The following is an 8,259-nucleotide window of genomic DNA, read 5'->3' as shown; positions in this document are numbered from 1 at the left end:
TGAATTTTGTGTTTGATTATCGGTGCCATGCTCAAGGCATTTCGTCATGTGTACACAGACAGTCCATAGCAGAAGCACTTCTGGTCCTGGGGATTCCAACCTGTTCATCCTTCCCTAGGCAACCTGTGGCTCCCATTCCAGAAGGGATGTTCATTGCTTGTTCATTGCTGCTGAATGTAATGTGGACATCCAAGGACCACCTAGGTTAGAACTCCTGAAATCAAATGAGTCTCTGGTCTCAGTTTCCCGAGCAGCTGAGATTACAGGTGCTGGCCAACACCACCGTGCCTGTCTGGTCCCAAGGATTTCAGAGACTGTCTGTACCTGGTTCATGTTAGAGCATTTCCATGTCTGAGGCTGCAGACAACATAACAGGCCTGAGACAGAGCGGTGTGCAGGGAGTCGGAGGCCGTCTGGACAGACACACTCTCTTTCTCTCTCCCTTCATGTTTTGTAGTTCCTCCTGGGGCCGTGTGCATGTCCTCCGGTTTCCAGATTGGGAGTTCTTTCCTTCTTTATTTTGGTTAACAAGAACAGCAAGTAACACACTTAGCAAGGACAGCTACCTTCTTTGGTCCGCTGAGAGGCTCATCTTCATGGCCCCTGTTCTAGGAAGAAGATGACAGCAGGCCTCTCAGCTGGCGAGAGAACAGACAAGAGAGGACACTGCCCCACATCGATGTGCTCAGGAGGTAAGTTATTTGTCTGAAGTTACACATTCACAAACCAGGAGACTGCAGGCCGGGTATCCCTGCCTGAGGAGTCCAAGCAGTGTATCTGTCTTATTTCTCACATGGATGGGGGTGGGGTGGGTGGGGTGGTGGGGGAGGGGATAGAAATTATGAGCCCCGTGGGAGGTAAGCCTGAGTGGGGGATGAGATTGGTAGGACTTAGGGGAGGACGCTCTCTTGGGGCTTGACTGACATCCCGGACGGACGGGAGCTTGGAGGCATCGCTGATACCACAAGGTTGCTGGCAGGGTATTCACGGTCTTTGTTCCCTGAATAGTTTCCAGGAAGGAGACGGGTTGGACATTGGAGAGTGGTGAGTGACAGGCAGAGCCGCTGAGCTCAGGTGGCAGTTTAGGGGCAGTAGGGTATCCTGTGGAACACTCCTCCCAAGGGCCCCCAGCAGGGTGGCTCAGGCTTGGCAGAGTTGCCTCCCTTCCAGGACACCCTGCAGCTGGCTGTGCTCCAGGCTCAGAACAAAGGAGAGCTCTGGAGAGGTAGAGAACTCAGCACAGCCAAGAGGCTGCTGTCCTCACAGGGACCTGCTGCCCCATGCCAGCCAACAGGGTCAGACATGACTTCCTAAAGATGTGGTTTCTGCCTTTCTGGTATTTCTGGGGACTATGGAGCTGCCCCTCTGAGGTGAGGTCAACAGATTTGGAAAATATGGGTTCAAAGAACCCAGAGAAGTTCAGGGCTGAGTTACCCACTGCAGGTAGGTGAGTCAGGAAGCTGTGGAGAAAGCAGCCCTGGCACCAGCCGAGGAAGGAGCACATGGCGGGTTGGAGCCCTTACAGTGCTCCCTGCAGTAGCTGAGTGATCCAGGCAGGGTCTCTTAGGCATTCCAGCCTCTGCCTTTCTGCCCTGTGCCCAGCCAGGGGCTCAGTCATAATTCAGTGCCTCCTGCCCTTTCCTCCTCTGTCTTGATCCCAAAGTGCCCATCCAATGCAACTGTGAGAGCGAGCCCTCAGCAGCATGGGAAGACAGGGATACACATAGCCTTGCCAAAGAAAGATGACAGAGAGAGGGAGGGGCAACACACTCAGACACAGCTGGATCAGAGAGGTGGGGACAAAATGGGAGAGACTGAGGTAGGAGCCAGGTCCTGGGAGAGGGGTGGTAGGAAGAAGATAGCCATGTATGGAGAGAAGAGAGAGGGAACGGCTGAGAAAGAGAGGCAGCGAGCCCCACAGAGACACACAGAGGACCCATAAGGACAAAGGTCACCTGAGGCCAGAGCAGAGACTGGGGCCAGGAAGAAGTGCAGGGCAAATGGGAGACAGGGCAAAGGGCAAGGGGCAGAGGCAGTGAAGGAGGAGGAAAGGTGGGGAGGTGGGGAGGCAGGGAGCAGAGGCAAGCTGAGCATCATGTGGGGAATGAGAATCTGTGTGTGCGCGCGCGCACGCGCGTGCGTGTGTGTGTGTGTGTGTGTGTGTGTGTGTGTGTGTGTGTGTGTGTGTCTAGATTGGGGAAAGGGTGGGGCAGGACTGGAGGAGTAGGGCCAGCAGTAGCCTCTGGGCTGAGATCGCTCTGGTTGGCTGTGCTTTACCCAAGGAGCCAGTGACCCTAGGCTACCTCCTACAGAGTCTGGTAGAGTTCCAGTCTTCAGTCTTTTGTGGTTGTTGTGGCCACACCTGGCTGTGCCTCCCCCTCCCCCTTGGAGAGCCAGGGTTTTGGGGTGCTGGTAGAGCTAAAATTGAGAGCATGCCAGGGCTCCCTGAGAGCCAGTGGAGCCATGTAAGGAACTGGACTTCACACCTCAGGACAATGAAATCACTGATCTGCGGGCCCCAAAATTCCAGAATGGGTTGCTGTCATTTTAAAGAGGAAGCTATAGCCTAATGAAGAGCCCCAGTCTCAGTGCAGTGACTGGCATGCTAGGCAAAAGCTGGAATGGGCTGGGTGGAAGTGACAGAGTCTTCCTCTCCAGTGGAAGCCCTCCTCCTATCATGGAGGTGACAGCATCCTAGAACAGGCTTGTCCCACATTCCAGATGTGGCCCCAGCAGCACCTCTGGCTGGGAGGTACATTTCTGCTTCTCTGAGGGTTCTGCGGAAGAAGGAGGTTCAGGCAGAGTATAGAGTCACATCAGTCCCAGCGTGCTAGAAACGTTGGTGTGTGACTGGAGAGCGGGGACAAAGGCCTCCTTCACGGGTCTCTTAGGATAGGAAGGGGTGTCTTTTCTAGCAGAAGTTGCTTGAACACTATTGAAGGACGTTCAGATTTCCCTTTGGGAAAAGCTGTGGTACTGAGCAGCTGAGCACGTCTGGACACTCCTTGCTACAGAGATTAGCAATACAGAGGATGCTGTGTGTGTGTGTGGGGGGGGGGATGTGGATTGACCCTCTGCAAGGAGTCTGGACATGGCACCACAGGAGGGCTCTCAAGCTGCGAGACCACCTTGCTGTGAGCTTGTACTCCTGGGATGGAGACTTCTTGCAGCATCTTCTACACATCATCCTGTCTGTGAAGATCAGCTCAGAGGAGGGCTTTAGGAGGAGCCAGGGAGAGGGAAACTCTCCTGCCCTCTGGAGCCTGCTGTTAGGGGCTGGTTGATGAGGGTGAAGGTTGGGCTCTTTCTGACAGAGTGAAGAAGGAGACACTTACTCAGTTCCTCTGCCTCCACCTTCTAATTCCCTTCCCCCAATCCACTATCACATTCTTCTTAGGCCCTGTCCTGAGCCCAGTCCCTGTGGCCGCTGGACTGTCAGGATCTGTGGGTGTGTTTAGACAGGTGGAGGAATTAGAGAAGGGCTCAGGAGCTCTGTACGCGATACCGGAGGTTGGTGCTTTCTCCCTGGAGGCTGAGATTTGCAACACTGGGCTAGATTTTGTAAACTGTCAAATCTCAAGGCATTTGAACTTTGCTCTGAGGGGGCAGTATGAAGTTTCAAACCATGACGGTCATGATTACAGCTGCCTGCACTTTAGAAATAGCTATGGTAGGAGGGGGATTGACCAGAAAGGGAACGAGAGATGGTGAGAGACCCTGGAAGGGGAAAGGATAATGATAAAGTGGATGATAGTGATTGATGATGGGGTAATAGTGATGGTTGCTGACCCTGATAGTACTGATGATGGTGAGGATAAAGGTAATAATGGTGGTGGTTGAGGTAGTGTGATGGTGATGATGGTGGTGGTGGGGGTGATGATGATGGTAGTGATGGTGGTGGTGGTGGTGGTGGTGGTAGTGATGGTGGAGATGGTGATGGTGGTGGTGATGGTAGTGATAGTGGTGGTAGTGGTGGTGATGGTAGTGGTGGTGATGGTGGTGGTGGTGGTGGTGATGATGGTGATGATGGTGGTGGTAATGGTGATGGTGGTGGTGGTGATGGTGGTGATGGTGGTAGTAGTGGTGTTGACAGCAATGGCAATGACAGGAATGGTGATAATGTTTTTAATGTTGACAGTAATACTTGTGTGTTTGTGGTGATGGTAGCAATGGTGTTGATGATGATTATGGCAATGGTAGAAGTCTTGGTGGTGATAATGGTGATCGATCATGGTAATATTTGCAATATTGGTGGTGATGTTTATGGTCTTGGTGGTGACAATGATGATAGTGGTTTTTTGTTTTTTGTTTTAAATTGGCAGTAATGGTAAAGATTATGGTGATGATAGTGGTGGTTGTGGTGCTGCTGTTGATGGTGGTGACAGCGATGGTGAAGGCTGTGGTTGTGGTTATGTTGGCAGTAGTGAATGGTGACCAGGATAGAATATAGAAGATGCAGAAGAGCTGATGTAATGGTATTTGATGACAGGAGCAATTTGTATCAGGGGAGGTGTGAGGTGACGGCTTTGGATGTTCATACAGCCTATTGGATATCTAGGTGGTATCCAGTGGACAGTGAGTCCTGGTGTCTGGAATTCAGCCAGACAAAGATGAGCAAGGTAGAGAATCCACATGCTTTGGGCAGAGGGCACAGAGAGGCAGAACCAGAGCCAGGATCTTTGTGACTTCCCAGCATTCAGAAGGAGGCAGATCCAGGCTTTCCCAGGGGCCGGAAGCCAGGCTTTTGCTCACATCCCACCGGTACACTCGACACACTCAGTGCTTTTAGTCCTTGCCAGGTTCTCAGGAGGATGACATTTGAAAACAGAGCTCTGTGCTAAAAAATCTCTTTCTAACACAGGTGAAGGAATTGAGGTCCTGTGGGGATAAGAGATGGGCCTAGGTGACCCGTTGTGACAGCCATTCAGACTGGAATCAGTCCGAGGCTCCGCAAAGGGATGGTGCTGTGTGTGGTAGACTGGAAATGGGAATCTCTTACAAGGAGGCTCCCTTCTCTCTTAACCAGCCCAACCAGTCTACAGTGGGTCCCGTGTAGGGGGAGCAGGCAGAGACTCCAGGAGGAGGCTCCTGATAACACATTGCCTAAACCTGGGCTCTGGCTCCAGCCAGATGTCTTTCCAGTGAGCACGTGGCCCCACTGTGGCTCCAGTTTGGCTGCAAATGGCTGCCTGGCCTTTCCTGCCCTCCCCTGCCACAGGCCCTCACACCAGGCGGGGATGTTCTCGGGAAGCAGCACCTCTCTCTGCAGAGGGAGCTTTGCTTCTGGATTCCCAGCCACAGCAGCAGCTCCAGCCAGGATGTTTTGCAATGAGCCCCAGGAAAGCATCCATTCCGGGAAGATCAGGGAGTGGACCGTGCTTGCCAGCAGGGGTCTGGGTGAGAGGGCAGTCACTGCCTGCCTGGCTGGGGTGGGAGCAGGGCAGCTCGGGGACAGCCCATTCCTGGGGCCCTGTGGGACCTTGGCCTCTAAGCTGTTTATCTGTCTGTCTGCCTGTCCATCTGGATTAGAGGGGCTGGCTTGCTCACTTCAGTTCCCCAAAGGGCTCCCAACTGCAGGGCAGCTTGAGATTTCCTTTTTCATCTCTGACTGTTTTTGAATATGACTCAAAAGCAATTACACAATGCAAAGGTACGCTCCCTTCCAGCCACACTGCCCCTGCCCACGATCCTGGGCCCAGCAGTAAACTCCCTCAAGTCGCTTGTTGCCTAGCGTTCTGTTTGCAAACAGAAGTGGCCATTCCTACCCCAAAGGAACCATGCTTTGGGTTTTTTTGTTCTCCGAGGGGCCACATGACTGGACTGTTTCCACAGGACTCCAGTGGTGGTGGTGGGGACTCCAGTAGGCGGTCTTCAAGCACTGTGTGGGTCCCTCAGTCAGGGATGCATCTTTATTTGCTTTGGAAGAACATGCTGGAGGTTCAAGGCTCCTCCTATTGTGCAGTTACTCTCTTAAGAGCCAGTCCCTTCTCTGGTCTAACCTGTTCCTCCTACTTTCTCCTGTAGCCACATTGACAGGAGAAGACACTGAGGAAGCATGCCCAAGGGAAAACTAAAAATGACACAGTCCAGGGCGTCAACCCAGTGGACTGGGGTTCGACTCTTTCCTCCGTCTGTTCTTCTGCCGGGAGCTTTAGCCCCATGGAGTCCTCTGTTTTTAAGATCTCACAGCTGCAGGCAGCAGCAGCTCCTCACTTGTCCTGACGCCTGAGCTCTCCGGTGTGTGAAGGATTTCCTTCTTCCCTGCATGCCCAGAAGACAGCTTCAAGCTTCCAGAGCCAGCCACACGGGCAGAAGAAGGAATCAACCCGTCCAATGGATGCGGTTTACAGATGTGAGTGCCAAGGCAGCTGAGGGAAAGCAATTAGTGACTTGGGCCATGGTTAAAGTCAGGGTGGGTTCTGGGCCCCAGGCCCTCACCTGTCCCCACCAGCACCTCCTGTTCTTCCCCAGTAGGGTCACTTTGTGCTTTGTCCCTGAAGGCTTTCACCTGTCTTCTCCACTTTTCTCAGCCTTGGTTGAGAAAAACCACGCCGATGGTTCTTTTTCTTGGTCTTCACTGTCTAGTATGTCATCCTCTGGTGTGTGTGTGTGTGTGTGTGTGTGTGTATGTAAGTAAGTGTGTGTGTGTGTGTGTGCACATGTGTGAGTATGTGTATGTGTGTATATGTGTGAGTGTAAGTGTGGGTGTGTATGTGTGTGAGTGTGTGTGCATGTATGAGTGTGTGTATGTGTGTGAATATATGTGTGGGTATGTATATGTGTGAGTGTCTGTATGTGTGTATATATGTGTGAGTGTAAGTGTGGGTATGTATGTGTGTGAATATATGTGTGGGTGTGTACATGTGTGAGTGTGTGTATGTGTGTGAGTATATGCACATGTGTGTGAGTGTATGTGTGTGAAACACGATCTTAGTGGTATATTATCCTTGTTTCTTTATCCTTGTTCCTTCAGAGTTATGTGTCCAGAATTCCACATGCCCTGTTGGGCTATCAATTTTCTTGAGGAAAGAAGTTAAAGAATAGCCTGAGGTAGCCCTCCTCTCCTGTGTTCCAAGGAATGATGAGACACACCCTTCACCTGTCCCAGGCCACCTTTGATGAGCAGGAGACCTTGGAAATCTCTCTCTCTCTCTCTCTCTCTCTCTCTCTCTCTCTCTCTCTCTCTCTCTCTCTCTCTCTCTCGGCTTAATTTGCCCTCCTGTAAAGTAAGGCCAACACTCTCTGTTTTTACTTCCAAAAGCACAGAGGGTGAAATGAACTGTTCGCGGAGATCTGGGGGCATAGTTTCTAGTTCTGAACACTCTAATTTTGCAGACACATGAAAATCTGTCTGTTTATGGTTGTGGACATGTATACATGTGTAAACCTGAATTTATTTTGGAGACTAAGGTGATGTATTTGAGTATGCAGTACTTGTATATGTTAATTAGAATTTAATTGTAATCCTGCTCTTCCTACAGCTGTCCAGCAGCAGAACAGAGCCCGAATGGCCTCCTCGGTTTCAAATCCAGCTGTGCTGGTGGCTTAGATCCTCACCTGTGTAATAAGCTCACCAGTGTACCTATCCCTGGGCATCCGTGGTGACCTCTACCAAGTCCTCCCACATAGGATTTACCCTGAAATAGCTTTTGGCTCCTATGTTATCCCAGAGGAGAAATAGTCTGATCCTAACACCTGAAATAGGAATTCCTCTGAGAAAGCCAGGGGTATTCCACGCCCCCTGCCCCGCCCCCATTTCCCACTGTCCTTTTCTTTTCCCAGTTGTCTGGGCTGAATGACATTGGTTGAGAATTTGGTGCTTGGGTGGGCAGCAGTGGTGGAACAAAGCAGTGGGAAGGACTCTGGCTGGGACTGCAGACTGGTCTTCTTCCTGGGCATTCCTTGCTGCATGTCAGCACGTTAAAAGTTGGTGCTTCTTGAATTTCTTAGCTGTCTGCAACCTTCTGAATGCACCATGTTGAGTTCCTTCATCAAGTGAGTCTGGGAGGACATCTTTGACAGTCCCTCCCTTCTGGGCACCAAAATGCTTGTTGATATTTCTACAGAGCCTACAGTAAACAGATACTTGTAACTTGGTTTAACCCAGAGTTCCCCAAATGCTCTCTTCTTTGGTGCAATCCCATCTACAAGGCTCTGCAGACAAGACCCGTGACAAGTACAGAGCAAATGCATCCATCAGTAGTACGCAAATCAACAAAGCAGTGTCTATGGGTGACCCTTGGGGACAGGAAAATGATC

The 8,259-nt window shown here is 51.4% G+C and overlaps 1 long non-coding RNA gene across 1 annotated transcript; it reads left to right on the top strand.

Moving 5' to 3' along the window:
- The first annotated feature begins 618 nt into the window (after positions 1-618).
- Positions 619-7,756, top strand: LOC127691015 (uncharacterized). Its single transcript, XR_007979204.1, has 3 exons — positions 619-692; positions 6,025-6,352; positions 7,482-7,756. It is a non-coding gene; the product is annotated as an uncharacterized LOC127691015 (long non-coding RNA).
- The last annotated feature ends 503 nt before the right edge of the window (positions 7,757-8,259 follow it).

Source organism: Apodemus sylvaticus, chromosome 8 (genome assembly GCF_947179515.1).
Source record: "Apodemus sylvaticus chromosome 8, mApoSyl1.1, whole genome shotgun sequence".
Lineage (NCBI taxonomy): Eukaryota > Metazoa > Chordata > Mammalia > Rodentia > Muridae > Apodemus > Apodemus sylvaticus.
Note: the sequence above shows the minus strand (reverse complement) of the source record. Positions and strands in the feature narration are given on the sequence as shown.